At 38.7% G+C, this 22839-nt stretch overlaps 1 protein-coding gene across 1 annotated transcript in view; it reads left to right on the plus strand.

The window, feature by feature from the left end:
* Nucleotides 1–5558: 5558 nt before the first annotated feature.
* Nucleotides 5559–22839, plus strand: part of LOC117994771 (bromodomain adjacent to zinc finger domain protein 2B-like) — a 111659-nt gene continuing 94378 nt past the window's right edge. Inside the window, exon 1 of the mRNA XM_069508028.1 lies at nucleotides 5559–5773. The gene's annotated coding sequence lies outside the window, so the exon portion shown is untranslated. The remainder of the gene's footprint in view (nucleotides 5774–22839) is intronic.

Genomic DNA, 22839 nt, shown 5'->3' on the forward strand with positions numbered 1-22839 from the left:
TGGTCCGACCGCCGACGATGAACGAGAAACGAGTAGAACTAGAAACTATAAACGAGTTGGAGATCAGCGGAAAGCGGGTGTGTAGTTTCAATAGTTTTGTCGCCGGGCTATAAGCGAGTGTGCAAGTGCGACGCGCCATTCGCCCGCAGTCGCTCAGTCCTGTGCAAACCTGCGCGCGTGTTCAAGCGAGCGAGCATCGCTGAACGAATATCGCTAAGCGAGTTTATTTGTGAAAGCTCGTCACTCAGCGACAAAACTAGTAAAGCGAGTCGTCGCCAGCAGTGTGAACAGTCAGAGAGCAACTTTTGATATATATGCATCTCTTTCGTTTACACGGAATGTATCTACATTTATCGTGCGTTTCTTGAGAGAGAAAATCGCCGATAGTTAGTCGCTTTCTCGCCGGCAGTCAAACCACTGCCTTAAGATGGTACCGACGAGTAGCTACGTTAGAACAGTATTACCGGCGCCTAATGAAATCACGTAATTTTTAGGGTTCCGTACCTCAAAAGAAAAAACCGACCAAGTGCGAGTCAGGCTCGCGCAACGAGGGTTCCGTACTACAGTCGTATTTTTCGACATTTTGCACCATAATTCGAAAAACTATGATGCATAAAAATAAATAAAAATCAAAAAAAAAGAAACTATAGAAATCAAAGCGTGTAGCTCGCCCGACTTCATATACCTCCACGTGTAGAAACTAAAAACAAAAGTAATTTTTTACTTTGTAGTGGTTTTGGAAGTCGGTTTTTTTAATAAATTTTTTTTATGACTACAGTAAAAAACCCTATTCCCGTGGACATGGAACGCACGTAAAACACAAAACTTAACATTATAGTTTAAAGTTTTATACGCGTAATCAACATACCAGCTTGCCTAGAACCTACTCTGACATTTAATAAGTTGTTGTGAAATTTTTTTAACTGATCAGAACACATTTTACTCGTGAGTCAAACATCTGCTTCTTAATGGCAATTAACATCCGACTGATGTGTTACTAGCTTATGCCCGCTATTTCGTCCACGTGGACTACACAAATTTCAAACTCCTATTTAACCCCCTTTAGGAGTTTCTTAGCGGATTTCTAAGTCATCGGCGGTTCCTCTGGTGCTGCAAATGTTCATGGGCGGCGGTAATCACTTAACATCAGGGGACCCGCCTGCTCGTTTGCTCGCTATATCTATTAATTTTAAAAAAAACCCAATTGCTATCTGCATGTCAGATATCCCCCCCGATTAGTCCAGTAGTTTGAGCTGTGCATTGAAAGATCAGTCAGTCAGTCACCTTTTCCTTTTATATATTTAGACTAGCTTATGTCCGCGACTTCGTCCGCGTGGACTACACAAATTTTATACCCGTCTTTTACCCCCTTAGGGGTTGAATTTTCAAAAATCCTTTCTTAGCGGATGCCTACGTCATAATGGCTGTCTGCATGCCAAATTTCAGCCCGATCCGTCCAGTAGTTTGAGCTGTGCGTTGATAAATTAGTCAGTCAGTCACCTTTTCCTTTTATACAGGCTGGCCGGGGATGTGAAGAAAAATTTAAATACTTTATGTTAAGGGGTATCCAAATCACCCCTATGCAGTGGCGTGCAGGTCATAAAGGCATAAATGCACTGCTTACCCCAGTTGTAATGGCTCACTGCATATTTTTCATTATGACCTGCCAGTAAATAGGTTCCTGCCTAACTAATGCTTACCCTGGCTTCAAACACTGTGCACGCCACTGCCTCTATGTATGTTCAGCGATTTTTAGTAGTTTAGGAGATATGATTTTTTTAATGATTTTTTCATAATTTTCATCCATCAGTGGTTTTTATTTTTTTTCTCTTTCTGTAGAATGTTTTTGGAAATTTTTTTCATGGTAATTAGTAAGTAAGCATGAACTCAACTGTTGTCTAAAAATTACGGTTTACCTAGGCATTATGGAACATGACTAAAATTTTGTCGAAAGTTCAAAATTATTGTTCGAGCGTAGTAGTGAAAAAAACTTCATAAAAGTTTTTGAAAATACTTAGATGCCATTAGTGCCATTTATTAATTTTTTTTTCAAGTGTTGAAAAAAAATGCATATTTAGATTAACACGTGGAAACATCGTGAGGAAAACTGCATGCCTGAGAGTTCTCCATAATGTTTTCAAAGGTGTGTGTAGTCTGCCAATCCGCACTTGGCCAGCGTGGTGGACTATAAACCCTTCTCATACTGAGAGGAGACCCGTGCTCTGTAGTGAGTACTTCCGCAAAGTAACGCCTGCCTCTATAGGTACAACATTTGATTTCGACTAAGGTAGGTTAGCCTGACCGGGACCGTGAGATGTAAGATGTCGGGGCGAGCCTGATGCATTCAGCTAGAGGTTACAGATAGAAACAGTCGATATAACCGGGGCTGTTTTATAAAATGTCCCGATGTTTTGTCTCTCTCGCCGTTTGACTCCTACCTGCGACTAAGGTTGCCATCGGTGAAATCAATAAACTAGGACAAAGCTCGAAAACCCCGGGGTTTCGGTTCGTGACGATGAAATTTTTATATTACATACAACTACCCGCCCGGGTAGCTTATTACAATTTTCGTAGGGATCTCTAATTTTTTTTGATAATAAAATATAGCCTATGTTACTCAGCGGCTCGATTGCGGACAGAACGACAGCTAAAATGTCACGATCGCAATCACCTCTGATTGGTCGATGTTTGCTCACTACATACATACATTGGCTACAATCCATGGTTGCAACAAGAAAACCATAAATTCAGCCAATCACAACAATTGCTATTGTAATAATGATTGATGCAGGTTTTACGGAATTGACCTCCAGGAATTGGAAAAGCAAGGAAGGGACAAGGAAAATGTGAAAGAATTTTCAATATCGGTATAGCATTTCTTACTTGGAATGGGAACTTTTTGATTTTCCAGGACCAAAAGTAGCCCATCCGACCCTAAAAAAATTTCAAAAAAAAATCCTGGGAATCTTGGACGCATGGCAAACCTTCCTGCGACATAAGTAATAAAACAAGTACGGCGCTAGCCGGCAGTCCTATCTCTCGGAATGGGTAAACCTACACAGACACGATGCATGTGTGTGTTACCTAACGTTTACCTCGCGTGTTTTATCGATATAATTATTAAACGGGCCTGTTAGGTTAATATCGCTTTGAGTTTTGAATAAGTCCCGCAAATTGCTATTGCGCTGGAACCATGTCTCATTAACATCGAAATGACGTCATTTTGACGTCAGCCGAAATAAAGATATCCCATCAGCTCGAAACTTCAGTCTAGTGCTGATGACGTCACTACAATGGCGGCCACGCGTTAGCAATTTGCGGGACTTATACGTCCCCTTGTTATAGAAGACATTTATTGTTCCATAAAGGAATTTCCACTTAGAATTAGATGGAACTTACAGGATTCGTATCTTATAGCTGAAATACTGATTGAGAACTGAATGGTTCGTAAGTCGTAACCAACCAGTCAGTTATTTTATTAGCTCAACTTTCTGAAGTAACTTTACCCCTATAGGATATTAAGTTGTACTAGGAGCATATAACTCACTAAGAATTAAGCACATGTATTGGTAGCAAAGAGGTTATTCTTTATTATTTTGATATGCTAGAAAACACGAAAAATATAGCAGAAATCGTACTAAACAACGTCACCGGCGTGTAGAACGGAAAAAATTAGCCTAAAATCATGTGCCGCATGTTTATATAGAAAGCATAAACGTGCAGTCGCGATACCGTTTAGGCTTTGAACCTTTGAACAGCCGAGGCGAGGGACGCTACGACCGTAATCTGCCATCAAAATGGAAGCCGTCCGCCATCTTAGGTTCGCCACGAGCGAGAGAGCGCTCGGTCCGCTCGGGAATTTGGGAAATTGGTGTTTTTTTTTGTTGTAAAGAGAGCAGTATATAAGAGGTAGCGGGGCGGGGGCGATCTCTGCACGGGCTCGGTGTGAAGGGAAAGATGTGGTGCACAAGATAATAGCATCGCGAGACTCGTCTCGAGATATCTTTTGTAACATGTTTTTATGGTTTTTACTCTTATTTTAGTGTTTTTATTAGTATTTAACGAGATTTATAAAAGGATTAGTGTAATGTTAATTGATTGATGAATATTTGTAACTATTGGCGTACGATCGGCCGCCATTTGTGGTGCTCAATATATTTTGTAATTCTATTTATATTGGATGCATAATATGTGAAGGGCTAGAAGTGGTTCACAAGGTAGTAGCGTCGCGAGATGCATCTCGAGATATCGTTTATAAATATTTTTGGGACTCAATTATTATTTTTTGGTATTCTTATGTGCCGCTATTTGTGGTACTCAATATATTTTGTGTTGGATGCAATATGTGAAGGGATAGAAGTGGTTCACAAGGTAGTAGCGTCGCTAGATGCATCTCGAGATATCGTTTATAAATATTTTTGGGCCTCTAATTTTTTTGTGTTATTCTAATGTTAACATTATTTATTGTGAAGTTGCTGAATTTTCACTCGATTAGATTCATATTGAGATATTCCTTATTAGTTATTTTGTGTATGTATTTTTAACTATGTTTTTGTATGCCTACCACAAAAGTGATGAACGGAAAAAGAGGCTAGGAATGTTATTAGCTAACGTATTTTAAATGATTTATTAAAAATTGTGTACTATTATTATAACTCTATCTCTCAATTTTCACTTCTGATTAAACTGAGATTACTACTTAATTTGCATAATTATTATCATCTAGTCTATATTTAGAAAAGGAAAAGCTGACTGATCTATCAACGCACAGCTCAAACTACAAGACGGTTCGAGCTGTGCCATGCAGATAGCTATTAAGATGCAGACATCCGCCAAGAAAGGATTTGTGAAAATTCAACCCGTAAAGGGTAAAATAGGGATTTGAAATTTGTGTAGTCCACGTGCATGAAGTCCTAACCACACAATATATGTATACTTACAATTTGGCGGTGCCTGTATTTGGTCTATGGGAGAATCATGCCTGTGCCACCTGACTCTATTATACATCATTTCTTTATTAACAGTGGCTTACATTAAAATATTGTGTTGCCTGTATTTGCGGATGCAAGTGTCATGCTAGCCTTCTAAAGATCGGTGCATGGAGCGGTGCTAGCTTAGGTGGTTAAGAAGACATTGACCTTCTACTCGAGAGGTCAGGAGTTCAATCCCGGTTACACACGTCCACCTTTTCCGAGCTATGTGCGTTCTAAGCAATTAAATATTACTGTCTGTAACGGTGAAGGGAAATAGCGTGAGGAAACCTGCATGCCTGAGAGTTTTTTCAAAGGTATGTCAAGTCTGCCAATCTGCACTACGCGAGCGTGGCGAACTACGGCCTAAAACCTTCTCATTCCAAGAGGAAACCTGTGCTCAGTGGAAGGCTGGCGATGGATTGATCATGTTGATGTAACTGTTTTCGATGCGGGTAGCATGGATTTTGGGATCTCGGGATTGACATATCCCCGGACGGATCGCGGTTCTGTAGCGCGCGTGTACCGGACACCTATCTTTCATTGCACGTACGCGCGAGGCGCGGGGGGCCGCTCGCCGCGCGGCATACGCGGAGCCATCTTGCTAGCGGTCGTCGAAACGCTCGTGTCTCCGCGGCTCGAATCGCCCTTAATTCGCACTAATTAACCATTAACAATAATAAAAACAATCAATACAGTGCCCAAATAAAGACAAAAGTGTTAAAAACAGTGATTAGTACAGTTGTCGACGCAAATTGTGTGTGTGTTGTGTTGTTTTAGGTGTGTGCATACCGTCTGTCTAGGTGAGTAGTCACCAGTCTTTGTGCGCGACAATTATCATTCTGATCGATTCGGTCCGCGCGGGGGTGAGCCGGCCCGTTTTATATCTTTTGTTGTTTTGTAACGCTGCTAAATCAATAATTTTAGTGGCGGCTACTCGGCTAGCGGCCATCGCGTTCTTAATTCAAACACTTTGACGTTTCGAATGCTCCGCAAGCTTCGAGGTGTTTTATCGGGTGCAGTACAGTTACTTTAACGAGGTTCTTTGTATGTAACGTCTTTGAATCGCAAATAGGCGTGCGAAAGTTATTTCGCGGAGTGTGTATTACCTATTTAGTAAGCTGTAATCGACATTCTACAGATAAAGTTCGCGATAAGTGTGTTCATTAGCTAACTAACACCATCTAAAGGTAACTAATCTGTATTTTATTTATCTTTATGCATGAATGCTTGATTCGTTTAGCACTTTGTGTATGGAAAGAGCGATTCGCTTTCCCCATACCTCAAAATAGAATGGCCAGGTGCTAAACACGTACAAATTGTAGGTAATGTAAAATTAAGTGCGTAATGCAGTTATTAATGTTACTTATAATGCAGTTTGCATTATGTCACACATTAGAGGGATTCAAACAACCTATTGTTTATTTATGCATGTATGTACCTACCTATTTAAGTAGGTACTTACTTTTTAGGGTTCCGTACCTCAAAAGGAAAAACGGAACCCTTATAGGATCACATTCTTGTCTGTCTGTCTGTCTGTCAAGAAACCTACACGGTACTTCCCGTTGACCTAGAATTGTGAAATTTGGCAGGTAGCAGACATTCGGGGAAAAATCTGAAAACCGTGAATTTAGGGTTAATCACACAAAAAAAATTAAATTGTGGTCATGAACTAATAATTTGTTTCCTGTCAATTATAATCCGGGTATCTTTAAAACAAGAGTGAATAGGCACCTCCTAGGCAAACGCGTCCCATCTTAGGCCACATCATCACTTTCCATCAGGTGTGATCGTGGTCAAGCGTGCGCCTATAACGAATAAAATAAATAAATTAGTATTTTCAACTTTCGAAGTGAGTGACTATATCAAGTGGGGTATCATATGAAAGGGCTTCACCTGTAGATTCTAAAACAGATTTCTATTTATTTTTATGCATCATAGTTTTTGAATTGCAAAATGTCGAAAAAATACGACTGTAGTACGGAACCCTCATTGCGCGAGCCTGACTCGCACTTGGTCGGTTTTTTATTTACTAGTGATAAGATAAGGTATTGGTGTGTGTAATCCATATCTATACATTCACTTGTCACTTACGGTGATTGACCTTGTTAATGTGACGTATAAACTATAAATTAATAATCTGTATTCTTTACCTACCTAGGTACTTTAGTTTTTAGGGTTCCGTGTCCGAAGGGTGCCAATGAAACCCTATTACTATCCGTCCTACCTTTGCTATCCGTCTGTCCGTCTATCTGTATGTCAGCGAGCTGTATCTTATGAACCGTACCTAATAGCTCAGATCAAAGTTTCGCTGAGTGTGTGTATGTATATCTATAGCCGCTATAACAAGTAATAAAAATTTCAAAATGGCTACCATATAAATAAAAACCGGCCAAGTGCGAGTCAGGCTCGCGTAATGAGGGTTCCGTACTACAATCGTATTTTTTCGACATTTTGCACGATAATTCAAAAACTATTATGTATAAAAATAAATAAAAATCTGTTTTTAACCGACTTCAAAAAAAGGAGGAGGTTCTCAATTCGTCGGAATCTTTTTTTTTTTTTTTTTTTTTTATTTTTTATGTATGTTCCCCGATTACTCGAAAACGCCTGGACCGATTTTGAAAATTCTTTTTTTGTTTGAAAGGGTATACTTCAAAGTTGGTCCCATTTCAATTTGGTGAAGATCTGATGAACATCTTCGAAGATAGATACTGGAACTCCTCAACGGATAAGAGTAAATTGCTCGCGATCAGTGTAATAGCTTAGTAAACAGTAGATTTTTAACCAGTCATAGCATAATTTCATGGGGCCACTAAAAATTGTGAAATAAAAAATTTTTACAAAAAAAATAAAAACCGACTTCGTTACATAAACACTAAAAATTGAAAAATAATTTAATTTATTACCGAATATATTATGTATACAAGAGTTAATATAGTTCCATAATAATATTTTTTGGGGTCGGTGCCAATGAGGTGCCATTGTGGAGTCCCATAAAAATATGAAGTCTAGACGATTCGCGCAGCTAAAGTTAATTGGCACCGGCACCAAAAAGTATTATTAGGGAACTATATTAACTCTTGTATACATAATATATTCGGTAATAAATTAAATTATTTTTCAATTTTTAGTGTTTATGTAACGAAGTCGGTTTTTATTTTTTTTGTAATAGAATGTACAGGTGAAGACCTTTCATATGATATCCTACTTGATATAGTCACTCACTTCGAAAGTTGAAAATACTAATTATTAGTTCATGACCACAATTCAATTTTTTTTGTGTGATCTAACCCTAAATTCACGGTTTTCAGATTTTTCCCCAAATGTCAGCTATAAGATCTACCTACCTGCCAAATTTCATGATTCTAGGTCAACGGGTAGTACCCTGTAGGTTTCTTGACAGACAGACAACAAAGTGATCCTATAAGGGTTCCGTTTTTCCTTTTGAGGTACGGAACCCTAAAAATGAATGATTAAATGTGTTGCTGATCGCAAATCTCAAGAACAGCTGAACCGATTTTGCTAATTCTTTTGTCATCCTGAAAAAGAATCGACTGTTTGGCGGTACGAAGTTCGCCGGGGCAGCTAGTTAGTTATGCAAATCTGCCTACTAACTAATACCACGTTAATACATAGGTTAGGTACCTAGTTTAATTTTATTGTTGAAAACGAACCCTAAATGTTTCAAATATTTATCTGTTAGTACAAGTACGAGCCAGGCTCGCGCACCGAGGGTTTCGTACTGCAATCGTGGTTTATCGTCATTTTGCATGTTGTTTTTTAAAAAGAATATTAGCTATGTTAAATGACTAATATTCCCCTTTCCTCTCCAACTAAGCGTCAAGCTTGTGCTAGGAGTAGGTACGATAATAGTGCAAATCAAAAACTATTTTGCTTAAAAATAAATAAAAATCTGTTTTAGAATGTACAGGTAAAAGACCCTTTCATATGACACCTCCATTGGTATAGTAATCTTACTTTATAAGTTGAAAATACTAATTATTTGTTCAAAACACTTTTTAATTTTGACCAAATTCACGGTTTTTATATTTTTCCTCTAATGTTTGCTATAAGACGTACCTATCTGCCAAATTTCATGATTCTAGGTCAACGGGAAGTACCCTGTAGGTTTCTTGATAGACAGACAACAAAGTGATCGTTACGTTTTTCGTTTTGAGGTAGGAACCCTAAAAACCTGGTTTCGCCAGTCGGATTCGCACAGGAAGAATTCCGTACCGTCTTCAGATATAATAGGTACTATCCACGCGAACGAAGTCACCGGCATCAGCTAGTAGGTACAATAATAATAAGGCAATAATTCATATTTTTTGTTGACTGTGCAAAGTTACAAAGTACAAACAAACATTGAAAGGCAAAGATACCACGACTCACGAAAGTTACACAAATCACAAAAGAGGTTACGAAACTCGTTGAAAACGATTATGCATAATATTACTTATGTACCTACCTACATACACCTAAAGATTTATATCTGATGACATAACCAATTCGTTTTACGTAGGTATTAAAGTAAATAATTTTACAAACAATACCTTATCCAGTATCTGCATAGGCGGTTTTCTCCTTAGCGATGAACCTAGTTAGAAAGAAGGTCAAAAAATTATTATCTTTCATTTATTTACATTTCATGTTCTAGCGGCCCGTGAAGACTTCACACGAGTAGCATCTGTTTTCATTTTTTTTTTGTTTATTTGAATATAGCCTACTAGCTGACGCCCGTGACTTCGTCCGCGTGGAATTAGGTTTTTTAAAACTCCCGTGGGAACTCTTTGATTTTCCGGGATAAAAAGTAACCTATGTCACTCTCCAGGTCTTTATCTATACCCATGCAAAAAATCACGTCAATCCGTTGCACCGTTGCGACGTGAGTGAAAGACAAACCAACAAACAAACACACTTTCGCATTTATAAGGGTACTGATGTTACTCAGGAATAATGTACCTTTCTACTGGTGATATAATTTTCAAAATCGGTTCATTAATTCCAGAGATTACTTCCTACAAACAAACTTACAAACATACCTCTTTTTATAATATTCTAGTATCTAAGATGTAATGCGGAGGGAAGAAAGACATACATATCACTAGAAGAATGTTAAATATGCATGTGGAAGGAAAAAAGAGGAGAGGACGACCAAAGAAAAGGTGGATGGATTGCGTGAAAGAGGATATGCGTGAAAAAGGGGTGGATAATACGTTGAGGGACGACAGAAGTGAGTGCAAGAAGAAGACATGTTGTGCTGACCACACGTAGCGTGGGATAAGGTAAGGAAGAAGAAGATTCCTCTTCCTGATGTTTTCGTGGACTACATAAATTTCAAACCCCTATTTCACCCCCTTAGGGTTTGAATTTTCAAAAATCCTTTCTAAACTGATGCCTACGTCATAGGAGCTATCTGCATGCCAAATTTCAGCCTGATCCGTCCAGTAGTTTGAGCTGTGCGTTGATAGATCAGTCAGTCAGTCACCTTTCCCTTTTATATAATATTTAAACTAGCGACCCGGCCCGGCTTCGCATGGGTGCAATGTAGATATTAATGTGGTGTCATTTAGTTTTAGTTTAGTTTGGTTGTCATTGCCTCGGAAACTCTCAAATGAGAGGATTTTTTTCCGACCTAATCCCTCGAGAAATTGATTCACTAAATCAATTTCTCGAGGGATCTCTATTTTTTTTAGAATTAAACTATACCTATAAACCTTCCTCTTGAATCACTCTATCTATTGGTGAAAACCGTATTAAAATCCGTTGCGTAGTTTAAAAGATCTACGCGTTCAGTATGCTGTGTCTGTATGTAACAGACACAGCGGAAAGTGACTCAATTTTATACTGTAGAGATTAGAATTTAGTAATCAACAATCAATATTGGAAAATGCGTTGACGGATGACTTAAACGAGTGGAAGGAGACATGTTGGCCCACCCCACATGGCGTGGGATAGGAACAGGTAGAAGACCTATTCAACGAAATATAATACGAAATATTAAATATGTAATTTTTACTTTTCAACTTACGAGGTTAACGGCTACATGATACATCTTACCTACTTAATTAAGCAATTTTTTAAAACCTGTTTTCCGAGTTTAGAAAAACTAGCCAAGTGCGAGGCGGATTCGCGCACCGAGGGTTCCGTGTTGCAGTCGTATTTGTCCGACATTTTGCATGATAAATCAAAAACTATTATGCATAAAAATAAATAAAAGTCTGTTTTAGAACGTACAAGTAAAGCCCTTTCATATGATATCCCACTTGGTATATCTAACTTTGAAAATTGAAAATACTAATATTTGTTCATGAACATTTAAACTTTTTTTTCTGTGATGTAACCATTAATTTACGGTTTTCGGATTTATTCCTTTACTTGTGCTATAAGACCTACCTACCTAACAAAATTCATGATTCTAGATTAACGGGAAGTGCCCTATAGGTTTTCTTGACAGACACGACGGACAGACACGACGGACAGACAGACAACAAAGTGATCCTATGGCTATAAGAGTCCCCGCAGACCACAAACTTTTTATAGGCCGATAGTTTGGTCGGTTTCTTAATCAGTATGAAGATGTATGTTAGTGCGCAAATTATAACGATTCCATTTTCCAACGATTTCCTTTTGAAGTAAGGAACCTTAAAAAGTGGTAAAAAAAATTACATTAAAAGAACCTTGTTAAAGATTAAAAATGATAAACCTTTCCTTGCGTTTGAAACAAAAAAAAAAGTGAACGCGGCATCTATCATGGCGGATACGCAGGCACATCGAGCATGAAATAATTGCATTCGCGACCGCGCCTTGTGAACGGCCTCATGGTTCTTCAGTTATATCTAGGTATATTTAACAAGCCTATAGTTATTACCCGATCACGTAAAATTGTCTAAACGCCACCTCTCTACCAGTGTAATTCAGCGACCTTTTGAAATGTGTCGCGTTACCGCAGACGAGTTGGGTTCATCATTTTTTACTACTTTCCGACATTGGCTGAGGTGCTATTATCCGACCGGTGTGGAATGTTGTACGCCGTGTTCCATGCAAGTTGATATCTGATGCCTCCATAAATAATGCGGGTTGTCGTTTAAATGCTGATTCATCGGTAGTTATAAGTAAGAGGATGGTAATTGGCGTTCTTTTTTTGGACAAACGATTCGAATTTCGAACATTTGTTTACCGGATTAAGTCAGGTCTGTTCGGATTTTGAAAATGTAAATTAGATACGCTCGTGGCTCGGCCAATAAGATTGGTTTGAGGAAAAGAAAGCAGTTTATTACATCTAACGAACTTGTGAGTTGTGCCCACACATTAGTTCTACTTATATTCGTAGGGACCATTTTAATAGTTCGGTGATAAGGCCGCCTTTGCGCAATTTATGTCATGTTATAAAACTCCATTCCAAAAGGCAGCTATAGTCACCGCCTGGTGGCTATCAATTTAAATTATAGTCTGATTTTTAATTCCGTGGAATTCTGACGTTTCTTAATGTTACCAGAGATAAAACAATTCCCACAAAGAAGAAAACTTTGAATATTGTACAAAGGTTAGTTTAAGTACATAAATCAATTGCCGCATGTATGTAAGATCATCACTTGAGAACAAATCGACTGATTTGGCTGATTTTTTGTTGTTTTCGTAAAGAACAAGGTTTTTGTGAAAGAATTTCTTAAAGAATCCTGAATCATAATCTAAGCGTGTACTTTTAGGCACATCAAGATGATTAAAATTAAGAGGAACTAAAAATAAACTTAGAAATGTTCAACATAGATTACATCCTCAAATCAACCGATCCCATTGCTGCCAGTTTCCACTTACCACTGTTAAAGATTGCACCCTATTTTAGTGCGAAGTTATGTCTTAGGGCTTTTTATATTGATAGGGATTTAATGTAATTTGAGGTAAAATCGAACTTCAGGTGGTGGTTACACTGTTTTCATACGAATAACTCCCCTGATGTATAAAAACCGGCCAAGTGCGAGTCAGGCTCGCGCAATGAGGGTTCCGTACTACAGTCGTATTTTTTCGTCATTTTGCACAATAATTTAAAAACTATGATGCATAAAAATAAATAAAAATCTGTTTTAGAATGTACAGGTGAAGACCTTTCATATGATACCCCACTTGATATAGTCACTCACTTCCAAAGTTGAAAATACTAATTATTAGTTCATGACCACAATTTAATTTTTTTTGGGTCATCTAACCCTAAATTCACGGTTTTCAGATTTTTTCCCAAATGTCAGCTATAAGATCTACCTACCTGCCAAATTTCATGATTCTAGGTCAACGGGAAGTACCCTGTAGGTTTCTTGACAGACAGACGGACAGACAGACAGACAACAAAGTGATCCTATATGTGTTCCGTTTTTCCTTTTGAGGTACGGAACCCTAAAAAAGGTACATAATATTTACTTTGATTCTTTTGCCCCGTATAATTTATGTGTGTCTACCTGCCCTACTCAGAGTCGCTAATCGTTACTTAAGATTGAGTTAAAACGAGACAGATTTATGTGAGAGATATAGCTGTCTCGTTTTAACTGAACTTAAGTAACGGTTAAGCGACTCTGAGTACGGCTGTACATGTCACAGACCTATTGCGTAATGTTAATTTGAGTCATTTGTATGCCTCTCATGTAAATAGGCACATTTTATCCTGTCCATTGAATAAACCAATAAAATGTTCACTCTTATTTCTATAGCCATAGAGTTTATTTTGCTAGTGAAAAAAATTTAATGTTAATATTTTTAGGGTTCCGTACCTCAAAAGGAAAAATGGAACCCTTATAGAATCACTTTGTTGTCTGTCTGTCTGTCAAGAAACCTACAGGGTACTTCCCGTTGACCTAGAATCATGAAAGGCAGGTAGGTAGGTGTTATAGTAGACATGAGGGGAAAAATCTAAAAACCGTGAATTTGTGGTTACATCACAAGAAAAATAAATTAAAATGTGTTCATGAACAAATATTGCTATTTTCAACTTTCAAAGTAAGATTACTATACCAAGTGGGGTATCATATGAAAGGGCTTTATTTGTACACTCTAAAACAGACTTTTATTTATTTTTAGCCATAATAGTTTTTGATTTATCGTGCAAAATGTCGAAAAAATACGACTGTAGTACGGAACCCTCGTTGCGCGAGCCTGTCTCGCACTTGGCCGGCTTTTTTAGCTCAAACGGACAAGCCTTCGCATCATCAAAAAATAATGCAACACCTTGTACGCAATCTCGAAGGTCTAAAGTCTAAACCTAGTGCTATCCTTTTCCGCAGGGATCATTATGAAAGGGATAGCAATACATTTAGACCTGTCGCTTTAGTTTCGTTCAGAGATTGTGTATAGAAGTAGCCATAATAGCAAGGTTTTAGTCATAGAATTCAAAATCGGTTTAGAAGTGGTAGCGTGTCTTTCCACAGATGTTTCATAAATATTATTACTAGCTTATGCCCGCGACTTCGTCCGCGTGGACTACACAAATTTCAAACCCCTATTTCACCTCCTAGGGGTTGAATTTTCAAAAATCCTTTCTAAGCGGATGCCTACGTCATAATAGTTATCTGCATGCCAAATTTCAACCCGATCCGTCCAGTAGTTTGAGCTGTGCGTTGATAGATCAGTCAGTCAGTCAGGTTTTCCTTTTATATATTTAGATACCCATATTTTAAATGTGAAAGTGTGTGTTTGTTGGTTTGTTGGTTTGTCCTTCAATCACGTCGCAACATATCGACGTGATTTTTTGCATGGGTATAGTTAAAGACGGAGAGTGGAGAGTGACATATACTACTTTTTATCACGGGAAATCATAGAGTTCCCACGGGATTTTTAAAAACCTCAATCCACGCGTACGAAGTCGAAGCTAGTTTTTTTTATTTTTTTATTCAGATACAAGTTAGTCCTTGACTGCAATCTCACCTGGTGGTAAGTGATGATGCAGTCTAAGATGATAGCGGGCTAACCTTGAAGGGGTATGGCAGTTTCTATTAAACCCATACCCCTTTGGTTTCTACACGGCATCGTACCGGAACGCTAAATCGCTTGGCGGCACGGCTTTGCCGGTAGGGTGGTAACTAGCCACGGCCGAAGCCTCCCACCAGACAGAGAGTTTAGGTAATTATTATATAACATGAATAACTGAAAATTATTATAATACAAACTAATAACTTGCTGGTGAAGTGGAAATCTGCAGCCTTGTCCTACATTACAGTTAATGCTTATGTTTAAACTTTAATCTAACTGAGTCGTGGTAGGCGCATTCTTACTTTGCAATTTTAGACAACTAGCTTATGCTAGCGACTTTGTCCGCGTGGACCACACAAATTTCAAACCCCTATTTTACCCCTTTAGTGGTTGAATTTTCAAAAATCCTTTCTTAGCGGATACCTACGTCATAATAGCTATCCGCATGCCAAATTTCAACCCGATCCGTCCAGTAGTTTGAGCTGTGCGTTGATAGATAAGTCAGTCAGGCACCTTTTGCTTTTATATATTTAGACTAGATGATGCCCGCGACTTCGTCCGCGTGGATTTAGGTTTCTAAAAATCCCGTGTGAACTCTGATTTTCTGGAATAAAAAGTAGCCTATGTCCTTCCCCGGGATGTAAGCTAACTCTGTACCAAATTTCATCAAAATCGGTTGAACTGTTGGGCCGTGAAAAGCTAGCAGACAGACAGACACACTTTCGCATTTATTATGTAAGTATGGATTCAACCCCTGTGGGTAAAATAGGGGTTTGAAATTTGTGTAGTCCACACGGACGAAGTCGCGTTGATAAGCTTGTCCGTGATAAAGGACGAATTCCATCGTCAAACCATATAAGAAGCCCTAAACTCCAAAGTATTGAACAGAACCGCTGAACTTTTTATGAGCCTCTTTATAGTAAACCCTCGAACCGAAGAATGTACATCTACGTTAGGGTTGACACTTGCTAGCAATATACAGTATGCGGCAGAAAATAATGTACATCGACCTTTAGAAAGAGATAGCGGTTTTGTAGTAGAGGTGTCAAATACAGGTTCATGTGTGTATCACAATATTATCACGTGTTACAGACAAATATTTAATAATTATTAACGTTACATTATTTTGTTACAAAAAAAAAATTGCTTGAACCGTGAGGCGCAAGCAGAAAAATGGGTGCAATCGATTTTCGACCTTATTGACATACGTCAGAAAACAGCATTTTAGCAATCTATGAATTATACTGAGCAAGAATATGACAAAAAACAACTTTCTCATAACCGTCAATAAGATCAAGATTTGTTTGCACCGATTTCACCATGAGGCGCAAGCAGATAAATAGGTGCAAGCGATTTCCGGCCTTATTGACATAGGGAACAACATTTTAACAATCTATGAATGATACCTACTGAACAAGAATATGACAAAAACAACTTTCTCATAACCGTCAATAAGGTCGAGAACTAGGGTATAGCTTGTATTTAACTCGATTGATTTAAATTTTAAATTTTACTCTTAATAGGTACCCAATCCATACCTTCGCGACAGGTCGAAATGGCAATCGGGGAGGGAATGCCCCGCACACCCGCACGGCCCCTGTGCTAACCCAGTGCGGGCGAGCGAGGGTGACGTGCGGGTGTGCGGGGTGTCACCCCCGCCTCATACCCCGATTGCCATCTCAACCTGTCGCGGAATACAGTACCTAGTACCTACCTATGTATGTAAAAATAAAAACAAGTAGAACGATAAAGCAATGTCAAGTAGATACCTACAATACAATAGGTAGGTAGGTAAGTTTACCTAGTTACCTATAAAAAAATCTTTTTAGTAGGTAACTACTATATTTATTATCATACATTTCTACATATTTATTATCATACGAATTATAAAATGATGATGATGATTTCTAAAAAGAACAATACCACTTCACGTACCTAACCTATTACCTATAATACTTAAATGTATGATAATACCTACACTTTGAAAAACATTTTCTCATACGATTTATAAAATGACGCAAGTATTTCCAAAAAGAACAAATCTACTATAATAGGTATTATTAACGCGCGACACAAATCTATCACAACACAAAAATGTACCTAATCTACATTATTTTGCCTAATCTACATTACAATTATTCGCATTAAATATTTATCGACACTCAAGTTCACAAATAAATAAAACTGCATTCAAAATTTATTACGAAACAAACAAAATGATAAAAATACTAGCCGCATACTCGTATCATCACAGTCAACATGTAACAGGCCAATACGAAAATTCGATGTAATAATTATTCACCGTCGAATCGCGACGATATTTGTATTCAGCTGTACCTACCTAATATATTTTATTCTAATATCGTCGCTCGGTCGCGCCGCGCGCGGCGTATCAAAGATCGAACGCCTGAGTTATTTTTTAGGAAGGATTTTCTCAAATTTTCACTACTTATTATATATTGTATTCAATTTTGTTTTAATCTAAAAACGAATATCTTGAATACATTTATATATTTAATAAATTTATTAGGTACATTATTTTTTGACACCTCTATTTTGTAGAGCTGTGATCAATCATTATTTCAATCTGAACTGTTATGATTGGCTGAATTTGTGCTATTCTTGTTGCAACAATGCATTGTAGCCAATAGTGAGCGAGCTTCAACCAATCTGAGGTGATTCCTCCCTGTGTTGGGGGCAATACGCAGAGAAACTTTCAGCTTTTATAAAATAACGAAGGTCTGGCACGCGGTGGCTCTCTCTCTCTCTATTACAAAAACTAGACCGATATGCATTATATTTTATTAGATAGCTATAGCTCAGAAAAAAATGTGTGAAAGCTATGTTTTGAAGTAAATACTACCCAGAAAGTGGATTTATATTGTATTTGCCAGATTCAAAAATACTTGTAAAAGTTAAATTTATTGAAAAAAAAAAATTTTAAACCATACTTTCATTATTAAAAAAAAAAAGTTGAAAAACGTATTCATTGTAATCGTGATCGGTAACAAATTCGGCAGAATATCTACCAAAAATAAAATTCTGGTTAAAAGTAGGTATAGCTGACAACCCTAATCAACATACACAGCAGCCACAAGCTGATTCAATACACACAATTTTCACCTTTATTCTTGTTCATATTCGGCACAGAACTGCGTGAAATATTTTTGCGATTTGACATCCTCGTCTCGAAAATCTTTTGTGACACTGTTTCTTCGGAACTGGCAGAATTAGTTTTTGTTCTCGAACGCATAACTTTTGGGAGGGATGTTCCATGTAAGGAGCTCTTAACTTTTAGGAGATGCTTAGGCTCTTCTTACATTACGATACTTACAAACGACTATACTACGCGAGTCTCGAAGATTAGTCGCTGAGGAGTATCTCACATACATTTGTATGGTGATTGGCACACTTCGCTACCGGTATCCTACGCGTCTGCTACTAGTCTCGCGATACCCACCTTGTCGCCCGCGCGTCGCGTCTCCTACGAATCTCGGCAAAATGGCGACGGATCAGCAATTTGACATAAAAGTTCAAGAACAATTCTTTGTTTTTAGTAGCATAATGTACGAAACTCGAGTAGCGAACATGTATTTTACTGGTCTTCGCTTCGCTGTCGGCTGGTTTCCGCACTTAAACGTTTCCGTCTGTTGTGCGTGGTATTTTACTGGTATCGTCTCTTGCGAGTATCGCAATGTATGAAGGGCCTTAGGGCTTGTTCAGACAACGTGTGATGGCAGCAGTAGGTATGGTAGGATATCACAATGAACGTCTGACTCTACCGAAGTTTTGCGGCAGTGTGTGGATACCTGCAGTTGACGACCTCCCTGGCGCAGTGGTAAGCGGCTGTGGTCTTATTAATGGGAGGTCCCGGGTTCGATTACCGGCAGGGGTTTGGAATTTTATAATTTTTAAATTTCTGGTCTGGTCTGGTGGGGGCTTCGACCGTGGCGTTACCACCCTACCGGCAAAGCAGTGCCGCCAAGCGATTTAACGTTCCGGTACGATGCCGTGTAGAAACCAAAGGGGGTTTAATAAAAACTGCCATATTCCTTCCAGGTAAGTCCGCTTCCATCTTAGATTGCATCATCAGCTGACTAAAATCATAACCATTTCGTAGTCGGTTTAACAAATGCAGTAGACTTTAATCTAAGTCTAGTCTATTTATCAGACCGTAAAAGATTAAGATTCTACCTCAAAGAACTAGAAACTAGACGACATGGTAGGTGAAATGCAAATATAGGTCACAGTGTATTTGTATTTTTGTATTTGTATTTTGTATTTATTTCAAGTATTTTGTTTTTAGAACAAGTGTAGCTTTGGGATAATACGAGTACCTACCTACTCTACTCCAGCGATTTTTACTCAGTTGACTCGCTAGCTCTCCATAATTACTGCTAGCTCAAACTAAACCTAGCGGAGTCCTAAACTTTACCCTAATAATATTTTTTTTAACAAAAATAGAGTAATTTCTGCGAGAAAGTATTTTTTTATGTTAAAAACCGGCCAAGTGCAAGTCAGGCTCGCGCACAGAGGGTTCCGTACTAAAGTCGTATTTTTTCGACATTTTGCACGATAATTCAAAAACCATTTAGCATAAAAATTAAATAAAAATCTGTTTTAGAATGCACATCCCCTATTTAACCCACTTAGGGGTGAAATTTCGAAAAATCCTTTCTTAGTGGATACCTACTCTTTACAAAGAACACACCCTCAAAATTTCATGTCTCTAGGACCAGTGGTTTAGGCTGTGCGTTGATATATATGTCAGTCTGTCAGTCAGTCAGGACTTTGAATTTTATATAATATATAGATTTTAGGTATAATACCTACCTAGTTTCTCAGTTCTCAGTTCTCGGATCTTACACAGGTAGGCAGTAGGCACCTAAGAAAGCTGGTCCATGATTCATATTGCCTAGTGACTCATACAAATTATGCACACTTAAGACATTTTTTGTGATGTATTCGAAATCCTTGTACATATTAATTGGACCGTGACAATTGGATTATACCTTTGGTGGAATTCGTTACAAGCTAAGAAACTGACTGACTGACTTATCAACCTACAGATCAACCCACTGGGGCTTGAATCTTTAGATTGTGCATCTAGAGAACCTTTGTACATTTAAAGAACCTACAGTCTACACCTACAACGTACCTTTAGATCGGAACTAGCTTATGCTCGCGAATTCACTCGCGTGGACTACACAACAAACCCCTATTTCACCTCCTTAGTTTTCAATAATCCTTTCTTAGCGGATGCCTACGTCATAATAGCTATCTGCATGCCAAATTTCAGCCCGATCCGTCCAGTAGTTTGAGCTGTGCGTTAATAAATCAGTCAGTCAGAGTCAGTCACCTTTTCCTTTTATATATATTTAGAAGATAAAATCCTATTCTCTCACCAAGAAATGATTTTCAAAAATTGCCTCCGAGTGAATCATCATCATCATGATCAGCCCATTACCGGCCCACTACTGAGTACGGGTCTCCTTCAGAATGAGAAGGGTTTAGGCCATAGTCTACCACACTGGCCCAATACGTATGATTTGATTGTAGATATAGTAGACTTGTTTTACATTATGTAATTTTATTCAATACAAGCTTTATGTGGTAACTATGGTTACAAACTCCATTGAAACGTCATGTAAAAACCAGTTATAGTTGAGTTAAATATATTTAATTCAGTGTAAATCAGTCTAAATACTGACTTTCCTAAGAAGTGAAACGGCTAACTGCAATCTAGGTCACAAGTTGAATACTAGATCTAGGCTCGCATTGTGTCACTGCCATTTGTGCGATTCTGGTACCTATAATTTATGTAGGTTCTAGGTATTATACTTATTACTATACTATCTGATGCCCGCGACTTAGTCCTCGTGGAATTACGTTTTTTTTAATCCCGAGGGGACAAGAAATATCCATCCCCGGAATGAAAGCTATCTCTGTACGCCTCCTGTGACTGTGAGGCTCGGACTACGGCTTAGGGTGACGTTGGGATGGGTGGTTTTTTTTTTTTTTTTTGACTAACCAACAACATTTACACATACACAAGTATTTACATACAAAAGGATTTATAACTAAAGGACACATAGCATAAACGTTAACAACTGGCTAGTACAAAAGATTTAGGTACAATGATGTTATGACTTTAAAAGGCAGTAAAGTAAAGCAAAATGTAATACGGAATTAGCACGTTAAATCGGTTAAGTCTCATTACAAACTGATTAATTAGCTCCCTTTCGTAGGGAGATAATGACGTTACGACGAAAGCAGGTTGTCGTAGAATTAAAAATATTTAGCTGTCGATCTTTTTGATGAAGCTTATTAAATTGATGACAGATGCGATTGAGGAAAGAGTGCGTCGCAAAATCAGTGCGGCAGGGCTTAGTTGGAAATACGTTGTAAGTGCGAGTTGCTCGTTTTGGGATTTTACAATTTATTGGTTCCGTACGCCCCCGAGGCCTTGGCGTGAGTCCACGTCCGGGTGACGTTAAAAATCGGGGACTTCGTCTTGTAATAAGGTTGAGTTGTACAGCCCTACGAGGTAGGGAGCATTGTCGGTCATGATTTGATCGTCGGGATCGTTAAGGACGTGCTTAGGTAGCCTTTTATCGGGGGGAGGGAGCGACCGCATGGGCGATCTTCCTCGTCTTCTGGTTCTCCTCCCTCCAATTTACCCTACGACTAAAGAACAAACTCGCTGTCTATTCTACCTACTCCATAGAACGTGGCGTTAAGTTTATATAGAAAGTGTTTATGAACGCATTCAGTAAGTGGGTTAGCTCACCGCATCGCAGATGCATTGTTGCGCCATGTTGTCAGAAGCCGGCAATCGGCATTGTTGTGAGCGAATCCGATCCTATGTTAAACACTGCTTTACCATTTATACATTCTAAAAATTTAAAGAGAGCAAGACACACTTTAGAGCCGACCCCCACTAACATGGGAAAAGGCTAGGTATATACATTCTAAAATTTTAAACCAGAAGATGAATAAATAACCTTGCTTCAAAACCTACGTCAAGCCCTGTTACGACACAGGATCTGAAAATTTCAAACAACAAACACCCTCTTCTCTTTCGAGAGGTCAGGATTTTGAAGGTAAAGATGTCTAACTGATGGGCGATGGAGAGAGTTTCTCTACGTGAACAAATCAGAAATGAGGAGATCCGTAGAAGGAAGGTTGCGAAGCTGAAGTGGCAATGGGCAGGGCACATAGTTCGTACAACCGATAGACGTTGGGGTCTCAAGGTGCTGGAATGGCGACCTCGCACCAGAAGACGCAGTGTTGGAAGACCCGCCACTAGGTGGACCGACGACATCAGATGAGTCGCAGGGAGCCGCTGGATTCAGGCGGCGCAAGACCGTGGCGTGTGGAGGTCCCTACAAGAGACCTATGTCCAGCAGTGGACGTCTATCGGTTGATGATGATGTCTAACGCTGCTTAGAAAAATTAACTTATTTTTGATGGGGGTATCAGCGGTGGTAAGGAAGAAGGAATAACCTACTTAGCTTCCGGCATTCCAGCACCTTGGGACCCCAACGTCTATCAGATTAAGTGCCCTGCGCCATTACCACTGCATTACCACTTCAGCTTCGCAGCCCACTGATTTACGTCGGTTACTCTGATTCTCCTACGAAGTTTTGAAATACACTAGAAATTGTATTAGTGCAGTGTGGAAGGGCAATATCCTGCGCACATCGATATAAATGACAAGATATGGTCAAGCGAACAAAATTTTTCACGGTTTTGGATCCAAATAAATCAACGCCACCTCTTAGATACTATTGAACGATTCGTTTGAAATCCAGACATTACTGAGGTCGCATTGGTGCTAAAGCACCACTGAATCGGTGCCAACGGTAAGCCCTGTCCTTACGAAGTAATATATAAGTCAATGCCTGCG

This window comes from Maniola hyperantus, chromosome 27, assembly GCF_902806685.2.
Source record: "Maniola hyperantus chromosome 27, iAphHyp1.2, whole genome shotgun sequence".
NCBI classification, from domain to species: Eukaryota; Metazoa; Arthropoda; class Insecta; order Lepidoptera; family Nymphalidae; genus Maniola; species Maniola hyperantus.